Consider the following 27,736-nt stretch of genomic DNA (forward strand, 5'->3'; position numbering starts at 1 on the left):
CAGACCGCAGGCCAAATGACTGCATTTGGGGACTCTGCCTCATTTATCTCTCTCCGATTTCTTACCTACCTCAAATCCAGAAATCATAGAAGAAAACCTATTATTAGTAAATGGGTTTTCTGGTTTTTCAGAGTTGAGAGAGCTCAGGAGAAGAAGAAAAGGGGGAAAAAAAAACAAAACACAAAAACACTCCAAACCATAGCTGGTGTTGAATTTAGCTTGTGTGTAGTTACTTTTCCCCACCCTTGGACTAGAGTTGACTTTTCCACAGTTCCTAAAGAGTGGGTTCTGTCGTAGTTCCCACAAGTCTGATCTAAGGAAGTTAGATGTTAGAACACAAATTGTGAGCGTGACAGATTCACACAGGTTGTATCATGTAAAGGCAAGGCTTGGAAATCTCCCAGATTTCTCCATGTTCTTAGATGCCTCAGGACTCAAGGGCTCTGAGCCTCAATGTCCTCATCTGTAAAATGGGGAGGTGTCATAAATAAATTAAGTGAGCTAGCAGGTTAATGTGCCAGGCACTATTCTCAGTGCTTTACAAAGAAAACTCTTTCATTCCTCATCACAACTCTATGAAAGAAGTCCGATGGTGATTCCCCATTTGACAGATGAGAAAACTTCAGTCAGAGAACTTGTACAAAGCGCTGTGTACAACTTCTAGCACCTACTGGGCACTCAGGATACCAGGTGCTCTCTAAGGTCCTGAGCTGTCCTATTTGTCGTGGTGTAGTGGCAATGCCTTTTCACTGTGTTTCCCCATAGACAGGAATCTCGGGGAGGACAGGGGTTGTGTCCAGGGCACCATTCATTGTGTCCTCAGAGCCCATTCCTGTCCTGGCCCAGAGCGGAGGCCCCATAAATGTTTACTGAATGAAGTAAATGAATGAATGAATTGCAAACTGGTCGTCAGTTGGTTCCCCATCAGCATCCCAGCCAAATCTCTACCTCATCCCTCCAATCCCACACCTGATCAGGTATTCAGGGCTTTGCAGGAAAAGAACTCACATAACATACAAAAAAGAAACAAGGCAGGGGTCGGGGTCGGTGAGTAGGACATGGGCCTCACTTAGATCTGGGCAGCAAAAACAAATATTCCTGAAGAAATTGCTTAAACGGGGCCTCCTATCCTCGTCCCTGTTCTTGTTCTTGAAAGGAAAGAAACTAGATGCAAACCCCCAGAAACAAGTCGGATCAAATATCTAAGGTAACAAAAGGAGCCCAGATGCATTGACATTGTTTGTAAAACTAAAGAGATGGTTACAAGGGTAAGCGGAAGCTTCTGGACGTTGCAGAGAATGTGTGTCAAGAAGCATTGTTCACTTAGAAGCCAACAGATGCTAGACTTGAGATGCCCCAGGCAAAGGGAGGCAACTTGCTAGGTCAGGTACAATGGCAACACAGGGCGTAAGACCAGAGTTTTAACGTGGAACACACCAACGTAAGTTGGTGGCAGAACAGGTTGAATATTCACCAAATATTGAGTGAGTGCCAGCAGTACATATGAGCGATTCTGTGTGACAGGCTGAGTTCTTGACAAGGGACACACAGTCTCCCCTGCTCTTGGGAGCCTGTATCAGTTGGGGGAAATCTAGAGGAAACGAGAACTTGAACAAGCATACGGAAAATCTAGGAGAAAAATCTTGCCACCAGGTTCAAAGCCAAAGAGAAAGCATGGGGATAAATTTTAGATCAATCAGTTATTCAGTCAACAAACACTAAGTTATACTGTGAAAAGTGTGTTCTTCTGGCTTTTCTACATCCTCTTTCAATACATTTTTTTATTGTCTCCTGATTTCTCTCCCTCTCAGCTCACCCACTTATCCATTCTCTCTTGCCCTATCTCCCCCTACCACAAATCCCACAATTTAAAAGTTGAGTCTCAGCTACTTGTCAGTCTAAGTAGAAATACAATGGTGAAAGTGACTAAATATAGCGTGAAGCCCTTTGCAAAATTAGTAATCGGGCATAAACCAGCATTTGCATTTAATCCCTTCTTTACTTCGCCTAAGAAAATAAATCTCTAATTGTAGAACTTCCAGAATAGAGGTTTTGCTGTGGGGAGACACAGGAAATGCAACCTTTAATAGCTATAGATTTCTTGTAAGGCATTTGTTTCAGAGTCAACAGTTTCAGCAAACTATTTATTAAGCTCCTAACACATGCCAGGTGCTTGCACAAGGGCGATTTTGCTTTTTCCTTGCAGCAACCTCAGAACCGGGCCTTGAAAAGTAAGGAAAGGTTCACAGAATGGGGTGAGTCTCTAGATGTAAAGGCTGCAGCTCTTGCAACACTAATGGAATCATGGGACAGGAAGGATATGGGGGCAGAATGGGAGGGATTGGAGCAGGAAGGGAAGAAAACAGTAGCTGAGCATGAAAGAACCAGACAATGGAAAACAGAATTATGTGGGAATCCCCGAACCAGGGCCCAGGCCCAGACAATTAAGTTCAAGAACTTGTGGCAACCATGTTGCTAACCTTTTTTTGATATCAGAGAGATTATTCATTACAAATTTGTACCAACCGGACAGTTAACCAAGTTTACTACTTGGAAGTGCTGAAAATGCTGTGTGAAAAATTAGGCGACCTGAACTTTTCGCCAACAATTCATGGCTCTTGCATCACGACAGTGCACCAGCTCACACGGCACTGTCTGTGAGGGAGTTTTTAGCCAGTAAACAAATAGCTGTATTGGAACACCCTCCCTACTCACCTGATCTGGCCCGCAATGACTTCTTTCTTTACCCGAAGATAAAGGAAATATTGAAAGGAAGTCATTTTGATGACATTCAGGACATCAAGGGTAATACGATGACAGCTCTGATGGCCGTCCCAGAAAAAGTTCCAAAATTGCTTTGAAGGGCCCAGAAAAAGTTCCAAAATTGCTTTGAAGGGTGGATTAGGTGCTGGCGTTGGTGCATAGCTTCCCAAGGGGAGTACTTGGAAGGTGACTGTAGAATATTCAGCAATGAGGTGTGTAGCACTTTTTCTAAGCTGAGTTCACATACTTAATTGTCTGGTCTTGTACGGCATCTCCCCAAACTCACAGCAGACGTCATTAGGATGTAGGTACACTTGTCATCATTGTGTCTTGGGTAGCTGAAGAAACAGCCAGCAGCACAATCAGAACTTGACCCCTGGCTGCCTCCTTCTAGAACCCACTCACTGAGCCACAGGACCCCAGCATGACTGGCTAGCTGCAATGGGAAGCTCCCAAATGATATTAAAAAGGCAAATGGTATCCCCAGGTCATTCTTCTGGCATCAGAACAAATCCTGGAGTATGGTTAGAATGATGCCTCATCACTAAAGGTAAAAGAAAAATCATCAGCATCTTTGAACTTATAAAGAATTGCTATAGAATTTTTTTCCCACAGACCTTCCCAAGTATGTCACAAACGGTGCCATACGGGAAGCCAAGAGAAGGTGAAGGTCTTCACCAAAGTCTCTCATAGGATCTGAGCAAGACCTGGGCCCCCACTGGTGATCTGCCTCTTCCCACACCAAAACCCAGAGTGTTTGGGAGTATTTGTTTGTATGTTTTCATCCACTGACATTCACACAGGTCAGGAAGACCGTGGTGGGGGACCAGGCCCAGTCTAAAGATCTTTCATCCCGGCTTATCATTGTATTATGCTCCACCCCTCATAAACCAGCTTTGCAGATACATCTCTGTAAACCTTCAGCCTATCGGGGAGTGGACCCGCCTGGGGGCCTCCATATCGAAACATTGTGAGACGCACGGAGCTTAGTTTCTCTCCAACCGTCAATGTATATCCATGGATGTCTTTTAGGGCCTGTAATTCCTAACAATGATGTCACCCTCTTTCTCAAAGCAGAATCAAGCCCTGAGTGAGAAAGTGACTCTCAGGAAAACCTCAGTGGATTTGGGTAATATTCAAGCTGTTCTTGTGGCCCCCGAGTCTGAAGCCGGCTTATCAGAGAGGGTGGATAATCTGGTATTGTCGGAGATTCCGATCTCTTGACTGAGATGAAAAGACCAGACCGGTCTCCATTTCCCTGGCTCAGTGGTCAGTAAGAATGCATCTCATCTCACAGGAGCCATGGGGGCCCCAGGCCTTGGACAAACTCCAATGTACTGGGTCCTCCCTAACCAGGCCCCAGATGGTATCGCAGACTCACAAAAGAATGGCAGAGGCCCTTTGAATGTGTGTTCTCCATTTGGGATCGCCTTCAGCTCGGGGAGGTGAAGAGCAGTGTAATAGATCACCCACTCAGTGACCACATATTTACTGCCTTCCTGCCGGGCTCCGGGTCCGTTGTGGGCATCGGCGACGAGCTGGTGAACAAGCCTCACCCTGGACCTGCCACTTGGAGCTTACTGGTGGTCAGGGAAGACAGACCTTCCCCCAACCATTGTAAATCATGAAATAAATCGACACTGATGGGTACAGAGCAGCATAGGGTTGTAGGGGCGAGGGGGCCTTGTCTGGGGTGCTGGTGAGCAGCCTCTAAGGAAAGTCTTCATGAGAGGGAGATGAATGAACAGAAATGTAAAGAAGGAGAAAGAGAAGGAGGAAAAGGAGAAGAAGGAGCTGGTGACCACAGTGGGCAGAAAGGTTCTCAAGGTCAAAGGGAAGAGCCAGAGGCAGGAAGGGGTGTGACCTGTGAGGAACCGCAGAAGGACCCACATGGTTGGACGGATGAAGACAGAGGAGAAATCACAGCCATTCCAGGACTGGAATCCAAAACTCCTGGTTCCTCCCTGCCTACGATTAATGACAAAGAGGAGAAAAAACAAATAGAACTCAAATGTGGACCCTGCCAATGTACAGGGTGAGAGAGATTGTCCTTCCCACTTCCTGTTGAAGACGGAAGGTATTGATGAGCCCCGTGTTACAAGAGAGTATCAGCGTAATTACTCATGCACTTGAGGCTGCTGGGTAGTCCCAAGGCCATTTTATACAGGAAGCTGACCCTCTGCCTGAGCAGGCTTGTCCCAAATTGCCACCACTGCACAACATGGCATTGACTACACTTGGGAGGAACTGTGACGCCCTGGCCACCATTTCTAATCACCTTGGAAGCCAGCTGGATGAACAGATTGCCGTGCAAGGATCAGTGCCCCTTATTGTGTGACAGGGCTGGGACTAGGGTGAGGCACTCACCTGGGGTGTGGAATCGAAGGGGGCACCAGGAAACTTCACAGTCGGTATAAATGGTATTCTAGTGCAGTGTTTCAAAAAGCAAAGCGAATGCATAGAATCCACGATGAAGACAATTTCGAAAGTTTATATAAAGACAGGATCCAACCCTGCATCTGTGCAACCCAGCCTCCCTTTGACTCACCCTAACCCCAGCCCTGATTCCAATAAAACTTTATTGACAAAATCAGGTGGCTGGCCTACAGGGCACAGTTTGTCAGTGTGATTTTGCTAAAATATTGCATTACACCGTAATCTATCTTGATTATTGAAGTGTCCAGTGCCCCTTAATTTTACATCTAAGATGAATGCTTTGCTCTTCTCATGGTCGTCCCAGCCCTGCTGTGTGAGTTTAGGAAAATGACTTCAATCTCTGAGCCTAGGTGTCTTCCTGTGTAACAACGGTGGCCCCAACTTATAGGATGGTAGTGAGGATTAAGCAATAAAAAGGCATTTGCACAGTTACTAGCCCTTGAGAAATGGTGATGGCTCATCTGACTAGTAAATATCACGTTGGTGTGCATGTTGCTTTTATAGGAATTCTCTCCAGCTAGAACTAATTCTGGGCTTTCAGGCGCCTTCGGTGGACTTAGCATTCTCTAAGGTGGCGGCAGCTTTCTCACGCAGGAACAAGTCTCGCGTTGGCAACTTGGGCAGCCAAGGCTAGAAGGCTAGCCAGGTGCCATGCCTCGTGGGCTCCCAGGATTCAAACCCCTATCACGGGGTGGCCCAGACGCTTGCTATGAATTTGAACTTGTCCTGCAAAACTGAAGCGTTTCAGGACCCAGGCACGCAGCCTTGTAAAAGGGGGCAATTAAACCTATAAAACCAGGGTTTACAGGGGAATTTATAGTGTCAGAGGCTTTTTATAGCTTTTTTAGATTAGTTTAAATAGAGGAAAAAAGAACAAGGGAAAGAAAAAGAGAGGGCTTGAAATTTGAGGAGACTTAAAAGTCCAGAAAGAAGCTTTTAGGAAGCACAGAGGGGTCATAATCAGAGGCACATTTTTCCGTCTTGCTGTCTCTTGCAAATTAGAGCAAAAAAGAACAAGAAAGAATTCCTGTCTCCCCCCATACCTTTTTTTTTTTTCTCTTGTCCTTGGCTGGCTGAGAAGACCTGTAGGGGCTGGGGAAAGCCCTGAGGAGAGCTGGAAAAGGAATGCAGGCTTTTGAGGAACCCAGCGTTTTCTTTAGTCTCACCAGCATTCTTCTCCAGGCCTGGGGGTGGCAAGCAGCTTCACCGTGCCGGCGGGTGCTGAGGGAGCCGGCGGAGCTGAGCTGTAGAGATGGCAGTTTGTCATGGGACATGTGTGGTGTCCTCATCAGCCCTAGGGTGACTTTGGGCCTCAGGCTACAAGCCACAGTGAGACCATGCGTGTTAAATTCGAGATCCTGCAGACAGTGGTCTGAGAACCAATGATCCATCCGGCCACCCTTCTCGTCTTTGTCTCTCCTCTACCCAGGGAGTGACCTCCGTCCTCTTTCTCAAAGGATCAGTTTCCTGTGTCTGGACCTTGGCTCAGGCTGTTCCCTCTGCCAGGAATGCCTTTCCATCATTTTTCATGTTTCTCAAACTCATATTGAAGGTTCATTTTTTTTTTTTTTTTTTTTTTAGCGAAACAGCTGTCCAAACTATTAAGTAAAGCAAACAGGATGTGTAATTGTGGATATAGTATGCTCTCACCTATAGGGAGGAAAAATACACACACACACACACACACACACACACACACAAATACACACACACAGGATTATAATGTTTATAAATTTACCAAATATTTGACAAAGGATATGTAAGAAAATTATAACAGTATATGACCCCAGGGAGAGTAACTGTGTCTGAAAGGCACAAAAGAAAAGTAAGACTCACTTTTTCCCTGTCTCCCCTTTTGTAATTTTAACTTTCGTTCCATGAGCATGGGGTAACCTATTCAAAAAACAACTTAGAAAAATAATTATTTAAAAACATATTTCAACTCCCTGGTTGTGGTCTGTAGCATAGTTTTTGCAAGATGCCGTCTCCATTGGGGGAAACTGGGTGAAGGGTACATAGGAGCTCTCTGTATTATTTCTTACAACTGTATGTGATGCTATGATTATCTCAAAAGAAAACATTTAAGTAAAAAAAGAAATGAAACTCACTTCCTCAAGATCTGGGCTCAAGAAAGCCCCCTTTTTGGTCTGCATCTAGAATTTCCAAATAAATTTCTACAAGAGATCATTGGATTGGCTTGATTTGCTCAGTGTAGTATCCAGCATTCCCATTGGACTCGTTTTGCCACCATTCACTTATTTAGAATGCCAATTTTATGGTATATGCATCTTTTATCTTTAGAAAAAGGGCTTTCTTTTGCCGGAATGTATCACAAAGCAGATACATGAGAGGAAGTAAAGGTCGGGGTTAAGTACAGGCACCGGGGTGGATTCCAGCACTGCTACTAAGTGTGTGTGGTCTCAGGCAAGTAACTAAACTTCTTTGTGCCTTGGTGACCTCATCTGTAAAATGGGGCTAATAACCGGACCTGCCTTGGAGGGCTTTTGTGAGCTTTCCCTGAGTTAATACATGTCAAGGGCTTAGAACAATGACTGAGACACACAGTAAGCACTGAACAAATGTGAGCTATAAGTACTCTTTGGAGCATTTGAAGAGTTGGTTTTCTTCCCAAAGCTGATCTAACTCAGTTTGAAATTTTGGTTTTGCCACAAAAGTCAAATTCAGTTCTCTTGGTGAAGGAGCTTAAACTCTGCTATTTCCTGTCCTAATTATAGGCTTGTTTCAGCTGATGTAACCCTTGTTTTCCATTAAATGTACTCAAGAATGTCTGGGTTGATTATTTCTTTGTCTAGGTCCTTAAAAATTATTGAACATTTATTGAGTTCCAGGAATTCTACTAACTACTTAAAAACATTGTTTTATTTCATCATGTTTAATCATAATCCTGATTCTGAAATAATAATTTTTTAAAAATTTATCAAGTACCGGTTATTGTATTAAGTACGTTAAGTCATTTAGCCCTTGGAAGGGCCCTATAAAGTAGATATTATTCCGTATGAGATTGATTAACTTTCCCAAGATCACCAAGTTTGTCAAGGGTGGAACCGTTATTTGAACTTACGCCTGGCTATGCCCGAGTCTGCAGTGTATTTCTAGGCTTCCCTTCTCCACCTTGCGTAATAAATAATAATAATAACTCAAATAATTATGTGCCACAGCAATACATAAACTTCATACCCAAAGTTACCTATGATTTGTTAGAGAGTGGGGCTTTTACACAATTCAAACAGATTATACCAGAGAGAGAGAGAGAGAGAGAGAGAGAGGAAGAGGAAGAGAGAGAGAGGGAGAGAGAGAAAAGAGAGAGGGAGAGGGAGATTTTCTCACATGCATGGTATTTCCATTTTTATTTTTTTTAATCAGAGGTTATACTCAACTGCTATGAATCATAGATACCTCTATTCTGTAGGCAAATTCCTGTAAAAAGTATGCATCGTGTTTTTTAAGTAGAGGGTTTAGCTATTTTAAAAAGCTGTATTAAAAGAGCATGTATCATTCATTTTTGGAAAATTAAATGAAAATTTAAGTATAGGGTTTAGCTATTAAAAACTATAGTGATGGAAGGAGAACTGACTCTGGGTGATGAACAACACACAATGGGATTTATAGATGATGTAATACAGAATTGTACACCTGAAATCTATGTAATTTTACTAACAATTGTCACCCCAATAAATTTAATAAAATAAAATTTAAAAAAAAACTATAGTGAAAAAAGATGTAGCTCCCTTTTTGTGAATTAGATAACATTTTAAGTAGAGGGTTTAGCTATTAAAAAACACTATTAAAAGAACGTGTATAATTTAGTTTTTTGGAAAATTAAATGAAAATTTGAGTATAGGGTTTAGCTATTAAAAACGATAGTGCAAAAAGATGTGCCATTCATTTTTCTGTAAATTAGATAAACCTTTAAGTAGAGGATTTAGCTATTTTATGTGTTCCCTTTTTTTTTAAATTTTATTTTATTAAATTTATTGGGCTGAGCGAACTAAGTCAGACAGAAAAAGCAGAGAACCATGTGATTTCACTGATATGTGGGATTTAGCTATTTTAAAAAACTATATTAAAAGAACATGTATCATTCATTTTTTGGAAAATTAAATGAAAATTTATGTGGAGGGTTTAGCTGTTAAAAACTATAGTGAAAAAAGACGTATCTCTCTTTTTGTGAATTAGATAACATTTTAAGTAGAGGGTTTAACTATTTAAAAAACTATAATGAAAAAAGAGTACCACTAATTTTTCATAAATTCGATAAACTCATAAGTAGAGGGTTTAGCTATTTTTTTTTAATTGTGTATTCTTCTGGGGGGATATGAATTTTTTATAATGTAAATAATCATCTTTGTAAGTCACCCCACATTCCCCACATGCATCTGATTTTTACATTTGGATTTTCTCGTATCTGGGCCATCACCTTTCTAATCCCAGTAAATAGGTGAGACCAGTGGTGGGGGCTCATTGCATCTTTTCTCTATCCAGATATCCCCCACTCCCAGGGCTCTGCAGCACTGTGGCATCAAGTTCCAAGTATGTACACTGGTAATTCAGCCCCGTGCACATGTAGCTTGTGCTTCCTTGCGGCTTCTAATAGCCTTCCCTTCATCCTGCACCATTTTTCCTGGGCAGGAAACCCAAAGGGACAGCAATCAGGAAGAGTATTCCATCCTCCCTCTCAATGGAAGTGGAATAATTCAATCAGTCCCCATATGGAAGGCCCCGTGACCCAACAGGGGAAGGCGGTGGTGAAGTCAAGTCGATTCCATGTGCATTGTTCGCTCTCTCTTCCTCGGCCCTTCCTTGCAAACTAAATATAACGGAAGAAAAATCAATCCACACCAAAAGGAAAAAAAAAAAAAGAAGAAGAAGAAAAAAAAAACTCCAGCGTTATTTTCGCAAATTTTTTTGTTGTGTTTTGTGTTTTGGATCAGAAACACAGGACTGCCCAAATCAAGTTAAGTGAGTCCCAGATGTGGACTCATTTCAAATGAAAAACACACCCCATCATCTCAGGCAGAACTCGGTTAAGGAAACCGGTGATTACAGTGCCTGACACGGGAGGATTTCTCTGGAGAGTTTGTCCCAGACTGTGGCGAGGAAGAGGAATGAGGCAGATGAAGGGCTGGCATGCTTCTCCTCCCCCTGGGGAGAAGACAGACGGAATTCAGGTTAATTAGGTTTGGGGGGGGGGTCACCTGCAAACCAATCGGAAGAGTGGAAGGCATCCTTGAATAGTGCAGAAGGATGGCTAGCACTAAAGCGGCCACGTGTTGAGGGCTGGCTTTATTCAAGAAAAAGAATTGCATTCACATTACACACCCTGGACATGTACAGCCAGGGACCAAAAAAAAAAAAAAAAAAAAAATCAGCGAGAAATGCCAGTGATGCTTACACTTGTGGACATTCTGGAGAATTCTTTTTCTGAGGGAGAATGGTAGAGGGCAGCCAGAATGCTGAGAAATGGCGTGATGTGCAAATGAATGTATTTCTTTTAAAGGCCGAGAGGAGAGGAGGATCCTTTGACAGCCATTAATTTACAAAGGCTGATCAAGACACTAATGTGTCAAAGGACTTTCTTCTAGTGTTGGACCAAAATAAGAACGCTGAACCATGTAACCAAAGACATCTCTTGGTGAAAGATCCTCCTTTTAGCGACTATAATTCGCATTTTCATCAATGTCATGCTGCCCATAGATGAAAACAGCCATTTAAATGTGTTTCTTCTGTCTTCTCGTAATAGGTTTGATTTTACATTTCTTGCCATCTGGTTTGTGGAACGGAAATATGGAAGTACTTTTACTCTCTGTGTGCTTCTTATGGGGCTTAGTTGAAGATAGGGCCCTTTCCTATTAACTGAACTGGACACTAACCCAGATTTTCCTGCAAAACAGGCCATTTGGATATTTTTGTAAGGCTCTCCTTGCCTTTTCTTAAGCAGTACCATTTAATCCAGCATAATTACTTTATGATGAACGTCTTAGCCGTTTCTTCCAGAGCACACACAGTACCCTTCCTAGCTCTGCAGCCCCACAGCATTATAGCACACTTTATTAAACTAAATTGAGCCGGATGAGTTAATGTAGCTTTTCAATAATTATATTTCTCAAATCGGTCCCATAATAGCAATAATTGCTAGCATGCATGGAATGCTGGCACTCTGCGGAGAGCTTTAAATATACTTTCCCATGTAAGCCTCATCATCAACCCTATGAAGTTACCCCTGGGCCCATTTTACAGAAGAGGAAAACTGAGACTCAGCAAGTGGCAGAGCTGGGATTTGAAGCCATTGCCATCTACGAAGTTGCCTGCACTTCACTTGTGTGTTGTAGTGGTGGTCAGGGTACCAGACCTCTAATAGAGCAGATCTTTGGGAGGGCATGTGTAAAAATGTCGGGGAAGGAGAGAAAGCTCTGTATAGTAAATGGATACTAAGTCCATTATTGGGTTGCCTGACTAGGGGGTTCTGGCTTTGCGTGAGGACACATGAGGTCAGACCACAGGTGAGCAAGGGCAGGGGCAGATAAGGGGGTGGGCAAAGGACTGGAGCTTTGATATTTTTAACTAGTTCAACCCGCTGTCCAAAATATATGACTGTAAAATGTCCTAGACGTGAATATGTGTATTCCTGGGCCTGCTCTAACTACCACGGATTTGGTGGCTTGAAACAGTAGACACTTATTCTCTTGTAGTCTGGAGGACAGAAGTCCAAAATCAAGGTGTCAGCAGGGCCACACCCCCTCCAGAGGCTCCAGAGGGGACTCTTGCTTGCCTGTCGAGGCTTGTGGTAGCTGCCGGTTTCCTTTGCTCATGGCTGTATAGCTCTGCCTCCGTCGGTCGTCACACCGTCTCCTTTGTGGCTATGTCTGTGTCTTCTGCTCTCTCTAATAAGAATACTCGTCACTGGGGTTAGGACCTATCTGGAAAATCCAGGATGATTCTGCCTTGAGATCTTTAACTTAATTACATCCATAAAGACGCTTTTCCCAAATAAAGTCCCACTAGCCTCCAGAGCTCTTGTGCTCTAGGATGGAGACTGACAATTTTAAAGATGGTGGCTAACCCATTACCATAGGAACCTGAGTAGCTACCATGTGTAGGGCCACCCTGCCAACCCAAGATTGACATGCCGAGTGAGTGAGAATAATGTCTAGTTGTTTGAAACCACTGAGATCCTGGGGGTGTTTGTTACTGCAACATAATCTCACCTACCCTGACTGATACACTCACTTTCGCTGAGGGCAACTTCACACCTTCCCACTGTAGTTCTTCTACACCCTACTGGGTTTAGGGCACAGTGGAGACCCAAATGTCATCTCAACGCAAGCTGCTGGTTTTATAGGCAGGCTCCCACGCCTCTTGCAGACAAAAATGCCTGGAACCCAGGGGAGTTGTGTGGGCAGTGGCAGCTGCAGGGAAACAGGAGATTTCCAGATGCTGCTGCCTGCCTTAGCTCCCCCTAGTCCAGGCATCCCTCACCAGGGCCCTGGGCTCTGCGATTCCTCCTCCATGCACACACTCCCTCCTCAACTTCACGGATCCCGTCAGTACTCCCTGGGTGGGCTTATGCGATCCCACTGTTGCCAACAAGCCTGAGAGCTACAGGCAGCAAGCCTGATCCCTGGGCTGTGCAAAGCACTTCTAAGGGCATTAGCATTACTCATCCCTGCGATGGGAATAGATGACACGTGCATCTGGCAATGGACACAAAATGCCAGCGCAAGCACGCAGTAACCACGTTCATCCTTCTAAACCAGAAGTCTGCACACCAAGTGCTCCCAGGAGCCAGGCACCCAACCAGAATGAGGGAAGTGGGCCAGGTGGGGCCAGCGGCAGAAGGGAGCGTGCCTGGTTCTTCTAAAGGGCAGCCACTGCTCGGCTCCCATAGGCCAATGTTGCCAGATATTCCAATTCTGTACGTAGAAGCCAGATACCTATATTCATATAAAATAGTTGATTATAAAGTATTTGCCATGAATTAAACACTATTTAAACCTGTGGTTTTTCACTGGTGCTGTTTACCAAATATTTCTAGAACTGCCCCTGTCTAGGAACAAGATAGACTTGCACTTTCCTTGTCCCCTTGTCATTAGGCATGGCCACGTGACTTACTAGAACCAATGAAACGTCAGCAGACTGGCACACATCTCTTCCAGGTAGAAACTATAGAAGCCAGTGCACCAAACACCCAGATTCTTCCCACTGCCTCAGTTAGTATGGAAGCAAACAAAAAAGATGAGAACTCCAGCTCGATTCTTGAGTTATGATAATAACAAATGAGCAAAGTAACCCCCTACTGATCCCACGGGCAGAAACACAATGAAATACATGTTGCCAGAGCGAGAAATAAACGTTTCTTATTTGCACTTCTAACATGTGGGGGCTGTTTGTTACTGCAGCATAATGGAACTTATCATGACTGATACAAACACTATACAGACGACACAAAACAAGTCTGTGGCCAGTCTCTGATTGGCAATTCCAGATGAATCATTTGTCTCCTCTTTTCCTCTTTTCTTGTTGCAAACATTTCCTTTTTTTTTTCATCATCTCTATTTATTACGCTCAGTTAGCAAACATTTATGGAGACTTCTACAAGGGAAAACTGCTCTAACCTTCCTGTAGTGGCCATACCACAGCAGTAACAACAATAATTATAATAGTAGTAGATGCTGTCCTCAGACATGCAGCGCTTCCAGGGCAGCTCACCCTCCTGGGTCCAACAGGCAGAGGCCATCCAGACCCCGTAGCAGAGTGCCCTCCAACACCCCCAACCCACCTTAACTTCTAGACCCTTCCATTGTTTCCAGGAGACTCCGATCCATAGGGGTTATGCTTACTCTCGGACCCCAAAAAGATGCTTGTATGTCATTTTCCAGAACACGGCCTCGTGGAAGCAGTTTTGTTTTGTAATGTGGACAATGACATTCTGTTCCCTGCTTAGCTACTTACTAGCTGTGTGACCTTAGGCCTCAATTTTCTGTGGAATGAGGTAAAGTACACCTCCAATTTGGCAGCTATAACAAGCGTTAGGCGTAACAACATACAGTAGCTACCCAGGAGAGTGGCCCATAGATGGTGCTTAATTAATGGCAACTTTTGAGGGGAGAGAGATATGGGCAAAGGAGTATTTAGAGTCATTTTAAATTGGGGGTTATGACCCAGTGAAGGGTAGTGAGCTGGGCCCATGGGCTCTGGAGCACGGCTACCTGGGTTCAGATCTTAATTGTACCTCTTGCTTTAGCTGGGTAACTCTGAGCAAGCTACTTCACCTCTCTGAGCCTCCGTGTTCTCCTCTGTAAAATAGGAATGATAACGATAGTATTTGATTCCTGGGGTTGTTGTGACAAGTGCCAGGCACACAATAAAGGTATAATACAGATGAGAGTTTGATGTCCTCACTTTGTGAACATCTGACAGTGTCACCTAATTTCAAGCCTGATTTGGAACCTGCCAGCCTGGTGTTGGGTGAAGCCTCCCTTCCGGCGGCTTCTGCAGAAGGGGTGTCCTCCAGCCTGGCCCTCTGCAATCCACCGTTTGAAACCAACAGTTTACCATATCCAACAAGGCTTCATTGTTCTCACCTCGGCAGGGAACACATGTTCCTTCCACACACGCACTTGCCTTAGAAACACTAAGCTACCGTCTCATGTGCTGCTTTTTTCTGTCTCTAGGACTCTGGACAGCGGGGCAAGACTGCCCTGGACACCCGATCTCCCAAACCCTCAATTCTAATCATGTTGTTTCTGAGACTTAGGCTCACCTATAAATCATTTTTAATGACAGGTTGAGAAGAAAGAAGTCGCAAAGCAAATTTTACATGACGTTCTCATCACCAACGGCATTTAATATCCTAAATCAAATGCTTTATGACGTTGCATCGTGGGCCTGAGGGGAAATGAAGGAAAGCTATTATTTTTTTGCCTTTTGTGCACCTTTTGTGTGCTTGGGGTCACTCACGTTGGGGAATTCCCGGCTGTTATGCTTGGGGGTTCATTTTGGGGGGAGTTAGGATGCTCAGCAGGTCCACTAGGATTCTTGGGGGACTGTTACACAATGAAGTGGCCTGTGCCGTGGTATCCAGAGCCAGTAATATGAGAAAGTTATGAGAATATAAGCCAGGCCTGATCTGGGGTTCCTCGCCATTCACCTGACGGGCCCCTTCCCTTCCAGGGAAGTCGATACGGTGAAAATCAAACTAAAGCGACAGCAAATAAAAACAGGCCCTAGCTCTCCTCTCCACAAACCCCAGCCAGACTTGGGAATAAATGTGAACTTCTGTGCTCCAGTTCCCTTCCAGCTGAGAAATATTTTCTGAGCATTTGTAACGTGCCTACCGTGTGCCCGAACCAGAGCTCGCAGAGGTCAGGTCTTTTCAGCGCGATTTAATCTAATTCAACCACCGATGTTTAAGCACCTGCTGCATGCTGGGAGCTGGACTAGCTACCCATGGGGGAGAGGCTTCTCGAGCGACTGGTTCAGGCTACAGCCTTCAAAGAGCCAGACACATGAATGTGCCAAAGGGTGGCTGAAGGGCCGCTGGATGCCCCCAGAACAGTGCCTGGCATATAATACGTGCTCGGTGAATGGTTAGTGAATGAATGGCCAAAGAATCCATGATAGAACAAAGTGACCAAAATAATGTGCAGGACAGGTGTTTGCTTCCTCTGGCGCCTTTCTTCCCATTAAGCTCAGCATGAGGGCTCATCCATGTTGGCAAGAGAGGCATGTGGATGGGCCACACGAAGACCTCTAGAAGACGTCAGTTCCTCTCCTGCCTTTGATTAACAAAGGGCAGCTTCCTTGTTACGGCTCTTTGTTTACAAGTGAGGAAACTGCGGCTCAGAGGAAAACGCCTATGAATTGAGACTGGGGAGGGAATGAGCATCCATAACACACGAGCTTTGTGACCACAGTAAGTATAAATTTATCCTAACACTGGAGCTGGGCAACTTTGGGTCAGTTACTCACCTCTGTGGGATTCACAGCCACGATAATAATAGATTGAATCATCTGAAATTGCCAATTGGATACTTTAGCAATATGTGAACCTAGCTTTTTCATAACTTCCATTTAACAAAAAATATAACTTCGTCATAGTGTTTGTGTGACGATGAAAAGATAGGTGAAAACGGAGCACAGTGCCTGGCAAATGGCCGTCCTTCAGTACATGGGGGTTAGTTCAGTTTCCATCTCCATGGTTTTCCTGGGTAAAGGGAGAAGTGGGACATACTCACATCAGCATTGCAAGCAAAGCCACTGCCATATTTTCCACTCCTGGGCAGGCCTGTGTCACGGGGGCCCTTTCGGGCCTCCTGGGCTTGGTGATATGGGATCAGCAATTTCCTCCGCCCAGCCACCCGGGGAAACAATTTACCAGCTGCTCTGAAAGCCCCTTTTCCACCCCAGGGCAAGATTTCCAAGCCCGTGCACCCTCCTTTGAACCAGAACTCTGCAATTATCATTGGGGGTCCCTGTGCCCTTTGTTTTCTTCTCATCCCGTCCCAGGGGCAGCTGGGGGGTGGGGAGCAAGGCAGGTGTGCATTACAGGTTGGCGCATAATGAGAGAGACGGAGACCGTTTCCAGAAGTCTGTGTTGATTAGAACTTGGCTTCCTCGGGATCCCTCAGAAGCTGCTGCTGCTTCTGCTTCTGCTTCTTCTCCTTCCCCTCTTCCTCCTCCTCCTCCTTCATCATCGTATCGTCATCGTCATGATACCAACAGCAGCAGCACCTTCTTTTCCCTTTTATTAGCTACTATTATGCTGTTGCTACTTTTCCTTTTCCTCCCTCTTCTCTCCCTCCTCCTCCTCCTCCTCCTCTTCCTCCTCCTCCTCCTCCTCCTTCGCCGTTAGACAATGCTGATACTCCAGACTCCCTTCTACCTTCTGTTTCCATCTTCTCTCTTCCTGGGTCATTATTCTACTTGGAGCTTGGGATTTCTCTGCTGTCATGACTCAGCAACATTCATATGTTCAGGTTTCCCCTGATCTTGCTACCCCTTTACCCCAAAAACCTACCTACCCTGGATCCAATGGGCTCAGTGGCACCTCCTAGATCAGAACAGATTATGGACTGATTGCAGCCCTCAATTAGTGGGCTCACACCTCAAAACCTGGGGCTAGGCAGGCATGGTTGTAGAGCCGACTGAACCGTTGTTGGGGTCGTCAGCAGGTGAATGGATGGACTGAATGACAGATCAAAATGTATTCATGTCCTCAGCACTGTTCCATCAAAACCATGCCAGGGGGCATCCCAGAACTTAGACAGCGTGAGGAGTGTCTACCTGGCTCACACCCTTCACCAACAATTGCCTCAACCAATGGAGATGGTCTCCCACAAGACCCACACTAACACAGCCATGATTGATTAGATCAGAGTTATCCCAATCTGGGCCGATCCAAGTGTCTTTCCAAGGAATTTGGAATGGGCACTGCAGGAGGACGTTGATGTCCCTGTAAGCTTGAGGCTGTTGCATGTGGAATTATGAATACTGGGGAGCCACCTTCCACTCACTACATGAGCTAGAAATGTGAAATGATGATGGGGATGGTGGGGATGGTGGGGACGGTGGGGACGGTGGGGACGGTGGTGACGGTGGGGATGGTGGGGATGATGGTGATGATGGTGGTGATGGTGGAGATGGTGGGGATTGTGGGGATGGGGATGATGGTGGGGATGGTGGGGATGGTGGGGATGATGGTGATGATGGTGGTGATGGTGGAGATGGTGGGGATGGTGGGGATGGTGGGGATGGTCCCCAAGATGTACTGGGCACTTATTCTCTGTCGGCCACTTGAGGGGTTTATGTGCATTACTCCTTACAACCCTATGAGGTAAGGAGGTAAGGAAGCAAGGAATATTGTTCTTCTTGTATAGATGAGAAATATAAGGACATTTCCCAAATGCACAGAATTGGTAACTGATGGAGCAGGGGAAGCCACTCAGTTCAGAAAGAAGAATGGAAGCAAGTGTGAGAGATGGAGAGAAAACTCACTGCAGGGTCCCCGTTCTAGGCCTTTCGTCACCCTGCCTGTATCCCTCCACTTGGGTTATATGAGACACCCCTTCTTCATTTTTCTTAAGCTTCAATTGATTTCTATTACTTTCAGTCAGATGAATGTTAACAAATAGAGTCACTGAACTTTCTGTAGAGAGGCAGTGATTCTTCCTAATAGAGTGTGTGGTGGTTTTTGAAAAAGTGACTTCGAACCAGGGCCAGGATTAAGGCAAGACAAATGAGACATCTAAGGCACACACTTTAAGGAGGCACTCACTCTCAGGGTCGTGCAAGTGAGGGGGTGGCATTTGCTCAGCCCTGAGAGGAAGTGCCTCCTTAAATTTTGCACCCTAGGCTCCTGGCTTTTCTCATTCTAGCCTCAGCTCTGCTTTAAACAGCTCCCTTTCCTTTTCTGCCAGATTTTTCCCACTTAGAAAGTGAGTAAATTGAATCCAGGGTCACAAAGAGCCGTTTTTGGTGTGATATTCTGATTCTGGCAAATAAATGACACACTTGCTATAAGCTCCACATCCTGTGTCTATGGCAGATATCACTAATCAGTCATGGCCTCTTCTTGCTGAGCTTGGAACATGTTCTCAGAATCCAACTCCGCACAGAGCCGTGAGGGTCTACTGCCAAATATCTAGAGTTGCCAAACAAGACAAAACCTTTCTGAGGGCAAGAGACGAGTTTTTCTCTCTCTCTCTCTCTCTGTCTCTCTCTCTCTCTCTCATTTAAAATGGTACCTGATACAGGTGAAGCTCTGCATAGATTTTCAAGTTAAACTGAAACCTGACCAAGAACGTGCACGGAAAACTACCTGCATAGTCGGTTACTGTTCATAAGACCATACAGACACAAATGTGTGCACACACACACACACACACACACACACACACACACTCTCATGCCCACGTTCATACACACAGACAATTGCAGGCACACATCGCCCTGCAGTCCCTCACTGTTTTCCTCTCTCTCTCTCTCTCTCTCTCTCTCACACACACACACACACACACACACACACACACACGCACACGTGCACACACGCAGTCTGCCAGCCCTCCACCATAAGACCCGGGAAGGCTGCCCCTCCACAGGCCTGAGCTGGAAGGGAGCCTGGTCAGAATCATGAGGACGGCTCGACAGTGATAACAATTTCCAGAGCCAACAGAAGGGAGCGTAATCCACAGTGAAAAGCTGACAGGGCTGGCGCCTCTGAGTGCTTCCTGCCAGCTCCTACTAACTCAGCCCAGCATGGGGAGGTGGCAGACTCTTTGTGCCCTCAAGCCGTGGCATCTCCCCTTTAATGATGTGAACGTTTTGACAAAGCTGAGCAACACAGCCGGTAGGTGTGAAGTTGGAATTAATTTTCCTTTGGAAGGTCAAGTGCATTAATAAGCTTTTGGCTGGCTTGTATTGGCCTTCCTTTTCTCCTTTTTTTAAGAGGGAGAGCAATAAAGGAGAAAGGGACACTCTTTCCTGCAGCTGTTTTCTTCTTTCTGTTCTCCTCCCTTTAGAAGACTTGCCCCCTTTTCCCAAAGCCCCGTAGACCCCTGGGGGCAGACAGTTGGGCGCAGAGATGGCCTGCCCTGGAATGCTCCATTTCCACGAGAGTTTCAGCATTAGATCTGCCTCGAGGGACTGGCGATAAGTAAAGAATAAAATATATACCTCAGCCTTTAAGGAATTTTAATAGGTATAGGTTTAGAGAAACAAATGGGTTTCATTGTATATAAGCCACTTCTGACTGATTAGCAGTGGAGCTGTGTGGAAAAGCAGGAAGCCATAGAGGCAATTTCAGGCTCCATGGTCTGGAGAACCATGATCGATTAGCAATGTCTGCCTTGGACATCACATGGGACAGTTGACACATCAATAAAGCTATTTTTTAAAAAATAAATACAGTTCAACAGCTTAAAAATAAATAGGAAGCTTAGTAAATAAGTATATTTAAAAAGAAAAAAACACGTCCATAAGAAAACTTAAAGAAACTACATGTAAAACAGGAATTGTGAATTCCGATGCCTTCAGGAGCCAGGAAGTTGATATGATTAATGTGGCCTCAGCTTTGCTGAGCTCTAGAGTGTGGTTCTCCTGTGCAGAGGGGAATTGCTACGTCACTCAACCAATGTCTGCCGTGGAAGAAGGTGGGCTGGATCGTATCACATTCCCCATTGGTGGTTTGTTTTTTTTCCAAGAGAAACCAGAAATGTGATTATTTTTCATTGTAAAATTTCATGATTTTTACTGTTGCCAACATTCTGTGTTAAAAAAAAAATAAAATCTGTAGGCCCCCAAATATCTTGGATTTGTCCAGGAAGTGGCCAGTTAGGGGCCTCTGCTTTAGAGTAAACTGGGAGTTTAGGAGAACGCGCTAAGGTGGTGATCAGTGTAACCCATCTGCTTTACCCACCAGACTTCACGCTCAGTCAGGGCAGGGCGGGTGTGTGTGTGTGTGTGTGTGTGTGTGTGTGTACACGCACCACCCAGCACCTGCACACCTAACCCCCACTCACACTCAATACATACATATTAAATGAATAGATGAAAGAATCAAATCTCACCCTTACTTCTATAAAGCCATTTCAAGGTGCCCAAATGTTTCCCAACTTTTAATGACACATTACCCTCTCTTCTTTAATTCTTGGCGATGAAGATTATTTCCTCTTATTCTACCTTCGATGATATGGATTCGATCGGTCTGGATTCAAATCCCAGTTCTTACTCGCTATGTCACTTCACTTCTCCAAGTCTCAGTTTCCCCACTTGTAAAATGGGGCTGATGAGAATATCTACCTCACAGAGTTGTTGTGAGGATTAAATCAGGGGAACCTGCAATCTGTCTTGTGAACCAGGATAATTTTGAGGATGAGAGGTGACATCCAATAATCACTCTGGAAATCAAGTGGAAGCTGGGGTTGTCCTGAGTCCCCCAGCTCTCTGGTCACCCCGTGATAAGTAAACTGACCTGCACAAAGCACTTAGAACGGTGCCTGGCAATGGGGGCCCAATACTGTTAGCTGACATCTGGAGAAAACCACCGTCACGTTTCTGTTTCAGCCTCTGTCCTCCGCGACATGGAGTGTTCGAGGTTCTCAGTTCTGCCACCTCACCTTTAGTGAAGCGCCTATTCCGAGGAGGTGGCAGCTTAGTCACTCATTGAAAGGCGGTCATGATTTTGGCATGTGTAGAGGCAGAAGAGGGCACTTCCGAGCAAAGACAACAGCTGAAACAAAAGGTTAGTGCCCAGTTGCTGGGTGGTCAGGCATGACGGTGTTGGAACCACATTCTCAAGGTCAGCAGGTCCGTAGGGTTCATGAGTCTGAGAAATCAAGCTTGAAAGACGTGCGTGGGTTTTAGATGCATTTCTTATCTGTTACATCATCCGTGAAAGACCTGCCAAAAGAGGATTGAGCACCAGGACACCAATAGGAAAACAACTGATTTTCCTGGGAAGAATCTCAAAGACCAGTGACCCGATTGCTGGATCATATTTTAAAAGGATGTTGTAAAACCCCTATTAAAAAAGAGAATGGGAGATAACCACCACCACTCCCTTTTTATTACTATTACTATAGAATGTCACGGGCAGAGAAGGCGACATTTGTTTTTAAAACCAAGCCCTTCAAAGAAAAGGAAGCCCTCCTTCTAATCTGGGAAAATTCAGTGGGATTTAACTGAGATAAAGTTCCAGTCTCCCTTCTCAGTGACCCTCCAGCAATGCTTTGCAAGCGTGACATTTGCTTATATCCATCCTCCACATTCCGTTCATCTGTTCTTGTCTCCCAAACAGGAGGACACTGGTGGGGCAGACGTGCAGCTCACTCACGATCAGAAATAGCTGGGTGCTCCTCAGACCCTGCACCTTCAGCAGGATGCCACTAGGACCCTCTGACTTGTTTTCTTCTAGCTCACAGTCTTCTCAGAAAGATGCCAGCCCAGGAATACGGAGGCCTCCACATGGCCACTCAGAATCTGGGGTTGCAATTCTTGCAAATTACATGTCTTCAGAGAGACCTCCCCTGCCCCTTCTTAGTCATGGTTTGATCTCCCCCTTTCCTCGCTGACAATTGCAGCCTGGATGACGGAAGAGCTTATGCTGTATCATGGCTCATTTCACTCCATTCGTGGTTCCTTTGACAGCAGGTGTTGAATGAGCATGTACTCAGTGCCAGACCTGGTCGAGGCCATGGGGGAGCAGCAGTGAACTCAGCAAAGCCCTGGCCTTGTGGAATGGATTCTTAGGCAAGTTATACTCCCCTCATTTATCTGCGTGATGAGTCTTTCCTCCAAGAACCCAAGATCCAGCTCAAAGACCTTGGCTGTCCCGCCAAATCATCCCATGACTCCTCTTGGCAAAACCAACTCCCTTCTGCTTAACTCTTTCTTCCCTGACCTCTTTTGTGCTTGCAACTTTCTGCCTTACAGTATAGTGAGTAGCTGATATGTCGACCCAGTGGTCGTTATGGGTGACACGCTATTGGGTCTGACGGTCTGTGTTTGAAGCTTCATTCCTCTCCTTCTACCTGTGTGAACTTGGGCCATTGATTTAGCTTCTCTGTATCTCCAATTGCTCATCTGTAAAATAGAAACCATAACCATGCCACCTCATACGGTTGCTGTGAGTATTAAAGGAGATAATAGCTAAACCACTCATTTAGTACAATGTTTGGGGCATAATAAGGGCTCAAAAATGTCAGCTATCGTTAGTCTTTTATTGAGCAAATACTAGTTGAGTACTGTGGCAGCTCTTCCTGTTATCAGCGGTGCTCCTGTAGAAGACGACACTTCCCGGCCCCTTTGCAGTCAGGAAGAGCAATGTGACTGGTCGTGACCAAAGAAATATTAACAGAAGTGGCATGTGTCTCTAGTAGGGGAAACACTGAAGTAGGGGAAATTCCCTAGGTAACACTCTGTCTTGCTCTGATGTGAGAACTCTACATGGTGAACTTCCTTCAGCTGGGACCCCTGAGTGACTGCATTGGACAGGAAGTGTGTGTGAGAAATAACGTGGTTGCCCGTCTTTTATAGCTGATTGGTCCAGGGGCAGTCACCTGACTAAAGCTGAGCTAATCAGAGTCTCTCTTGGAAACTGGTAACTGGTGAGAGGCACAGACATTTTTTTTTTTTTTAAACTGGAATACATATTTTTTTTTAATTAAATTTAAAAAAGGCACAGACATTTTAATGCCAACACGGTGGGGTGAAGACTTGTGAACCTTCCCTACTGATGAGCCCAGAGCTACACTTGCCTCTTCCTTTTTTGAATCTTGGTTGTCCAGCTATATATTGATATCCCAAGATACTTCCATGTCGTTCCAATAATTGTCTTTCTTCTATTTTCCTTAAGCTAGCTGAAATTGATTTGTGTAGCTTGCAACCAGAAAGAGCTTACCAGTGTATTAGCATGGGCACATAGTCGGACTTCAGTAAATAAAATGTGATGAGTGAATGATATGTGGAAGGAAAGAAGAAAAGGGAGGGAAAGAAACCAAGGAAATAGGGAGGAAGAGGGGTGGAGGAAGGAAAGAAGGAAAGAATTGACTGCACATTCATGGGATTCATCCAGTGGAAACAAGACCTGGGTTTTCAGTCTCTGGCCTCAGTTTCTTCACCTATACAATGGGTGTAGTAGATGAGCCAGATGGTCTGCCACAGCTCTGCTGTTCTACGTGTGGTTGGCTTGGTAGATTCTGGGGAGGTCAATACTTGAGTGTACCAAAGTACACACCCCAGCATTTGAACCTGGGAACCTGCGGAAGGCCAAGAGACTCATCCCCCAAGTCAGCAGCACCCCAAACACTACTTGACCACTAAAAGCAAGCACAATTGTTCTCCAGGTGACAGATATCGGAAAGGAGTTAAGACATACAAAGTCTTTCTTCCCAAGAAAGAGAGAAGATCTTGAGGGAAGTGTGTAGGTCAGCAGGGTTGCTAGGTTGTTGTGTGTGTTTTTTTATTTTATTTTATTAAATTTATTGGGGTGACAATTGTTAGTAAAATTACATAGATTTCAGGTGTACAATTCTGTATTACATCATCTATAAATCCCATTGTGTGCTCACCACCCAGAGTCAGTTCTCCTTCCATCACCATATATTCGATCCCCCTTACCCTCATCTCCCACCCCCCACCCCCACCCCCCTTACCCTCATGGTAACCACTAAACTATTGTCTGTGTCTATGAGTTTCTGTTTCTCATTTGTTTGTCTTGTTCTTTTGTTGTTTTTGGTTTATATACCACATATCAGTGAAATCACATGGTTCTCTGCTTTTTCTGTCTGACTTGTTTCGCTCAGCATTACTCTCTCAAGATCCGTCCATGTTGTCACAAATGTTCCTATATCATCTTTTCTTACCGCCAAATAGTATTCCATTGTGTATATATACCACAACTTCTTCATCCATTCATCTATCGAAGGACATTTTGGCTGTTTCCATGTCTTGGCCACCGTAAACAAAGCTGCAATGAACATTGGAGCACACGTGTCTTATCGGGTTGCTAGGTTTTAATCACTTTCTATGCACCAGGGATAATGGGAAAGTTCTGTACAAACCTTATAGCATTTGCACTCATCTCTCACAACCGCCTTTCTAAGCGTCCATGTTCCCATTTTGTAGATGAGGGAACAGGCTCAGGTGAATGACGTCAGATGGCCAGATGGCTGGTAAGGGGTAAAAGTAAGTTCAAAGCCAGGCTTGTTTGAAGTCCAAGCCCCTTCACAGTGTTTCTGCTCTGGGTGGGACCAGCTCCCAAGGAAAGCAGATGAAGGAGTCCTTAAAGAAAGAGGCCATGGGACCCGCCCAGCTCAGTGTTGGGAGGAAAGGGTGCAAACTCAAAAAGCTGACAGACCATGCTTGATGCCTCAGTCTTTCGTAGGCTGTGGGGAGTGCCTCAGAATTGGCCTCACCCCTGGCTAGCTGTGTGACCTTAGACAAGTAGCTTCACCTCTCTGAACCTCTGTTGTCCCACTGAGCAAATGAGTCCATACAGTCATTCTGTGTTAATGTGAAGATTCTGTAAGGGGCTTATGGGAAGGTGCCTGCCACGGTGTGGCGTGTATTGACCACCAGGAAAACATGAATTCTCTGCTCTCCTCCCCTCAGGAGAGAAAGGGAAGACAGCGCTTTCCTCCTTCCTCTCTCGCCTCTGCCTCTGTGGACCTTAAGAAGCCCAGAAAAGGGGAGTGGGGGACACCTTTTGAAAGGGTCTCCTTTTTTGGGCAGCCAACTTTGAATTTCTCAGCTATCATTTGGAGCTCAGAGTTCACGTATCTGTGATGGATGAGCAGGGAATACAAACACCTCAGTAGTGTTTGAAACCACTGATTAGAATTGGGAAGAAGGACCAGCCAAAATATAGGACCTAAAACAGAGAAATAACCCATGCTCCCATAAAAAGTGAAGAAAGGGTGGGCAGACAAGGGAGCTGCACAAATCATGACAAAGGGTGATTTGATCTGCTTGTAAACTAAGGGTGGGTAATGGCCAACCTGTTGGGTGGTATTTTATTAACAGTAATAGACTTTTGCAAGCTATTTCTCACATCGCTCTCCGTGAGCCTCGGGAGTTCATTAAATATTAAAAGGTAGTGCTGTGGATTATTCAGGTCAAGATGCCCTCCTGATGAGGTTTCCCGCAAGTTAGAGACCTGGCGAAAGTAGGCAGGCCCAGGATGGATATCCACTGTCAGCTTCAGCAGGGAGATAATAAAATAACAATCACCATGAATGTTTGCTGGGTGCTTACTGTGTGCCAGGCACTAGACTAAGCACTTTCCATGTTTCTTTTTAATACACGCAGTAACCCTGTAAAGAAGGTACTATTAGCATCCGTGCTGTGTGGGTGGAAAAATGGAGGCTGACATTTCAAAGCTGGGATGAGTGGAGAAGAAATGCAGAAATATTAGGCAGGCTTTGGAGTCAGACAGATGAGGGCTTTTCCAGATCTTCTTAGCTATGCGGCCTGGAGCAAGTTACTAAGATTTTCAGAACCTCAGTTCTCTCTTTTAGGAACTGAGGATCGCCCCCGCTTTGCAGCTGAGGAAATTGAGGCCCAAGGTTACAGAGCTAATAAACGGTAAGGCTAGAACTCACTTGATGGCCTTAGATTTGGTCCACTTACTTATCGCTGTATAATGAACACCTCCAGAACTCAGTGGTTCAAAACAGCCACTTCCTTTTGTGTGTGAGTTTGTAGGTCAAGAATTTGGGAAAGGCTCAGCTGGGCAGTTCACCTGTGGCCCATGTGGAGTTAGCTGAGAATCCATTTCTAAGACATGTTTTTTACTCACAGGTGCTTCTCCTTCTCCACACGGCATGTCACGTGGCCTCTTCACGTGGTTTGGGTTCCTTACAACATCGTGGTATAGAGTAGTTGGGTTCCTTATATGGTGATTGTCTTGCCCCCAAATGAGTATTCCAAGAGGCAGGATGTGGAGGCATCATTTCCACCATAAGGTGTTGGCCAAAGCAATCCCAGACCACCTTCTCTTGATTCAATGGGAGAGGGCATAGACCCCACCTATCAATGGAAGGAATGTCAAAGCATTTGCAGCCATCTTTAATCTGCAAGAAGCAGGAAGAGGGAGCCAAGAAAGTCAGTCTGTAGTTGTTGTACCAGCGGTTCCAGGTCTAAGGCTACTATATACTGTATATATTACTTTAACCTCTTACCATCCTGAATCTAATGAGAACTGCAGTATACTGAGGCACTGGTCTGTGCCAAGCATTGAGGTAAAAGCTTTACATCTATTATTTCGTTCTCACAGATATCCCAGGAGGATTGGTAACATCATCCATTTCACAAATGAGAAATGGGTAAAATCATCCATTTCCCAAGTGAGTTGGCTTATCACTTATTCCCTCATCTAGTGCACGGCAGAGGCTAAGGACCCAGGGATCTCTGACCATAGCTCTATGCTCTTCACTACCATGCCAGAATTCACCAATTCCCAAACACCATCCATCTGTGATTCACTTACTATTATTTCTAACTGAGTCCATTTTGACTTTTCCTGAATAATCATGTGATAAATATCCAGAAATCCACAAACAATGAAAACAGAGTATAACCATTCAAGTAAGTCCTGTTTATACAATACAACTAACTGAGTGTGAAAAGTCCACACAAAAGAGTATTCACGGTGCGATAGCGTTTGTGTGAAGTTCAAGATCAGGCAAACTAGTCCATAGGGATACAAATCAGAATCGTGGCTGCCTTTGGGAAGCAGGAGTGAGAAGATAGACCGGAAAAGGATGAGAAGAAATTTTGTAGGGTAATTGCAATGATTTACATTTTGATTGGGATGTTACACAGGTGAACACATTAGTCAAAAGTTATCAATCTGTAAACTTAAAATCTGGGCATTTTATTGGGTGTTAATTACGCTTCACTACAAAAGAAGCCTCCAAGGTGGGCTTTTGACATTATCTTCCAATGAGGTTCAACAGATACACAGAAAAACACTGACTTCACATAACCTTAAACAGGTGTGTGCCTTTTCTAAACATTTGCT

This window comes from Rhinolophus sinicus, chromosome 9, assembly GCF_057876585.1.
Source record: "Rhinolophus sinicus isolate RSI-liver-muscle chromosome 9, RSI-T2T, whole genome shotgun sequence".
NCBI classification, from domain to species: domain Eukaryota; kingdom Metazoa; phylum Chordata; class Mammalia; order Chiroptera; family Rhinolophidae; genus Rhinolophus; species Rhinolophus sinicus.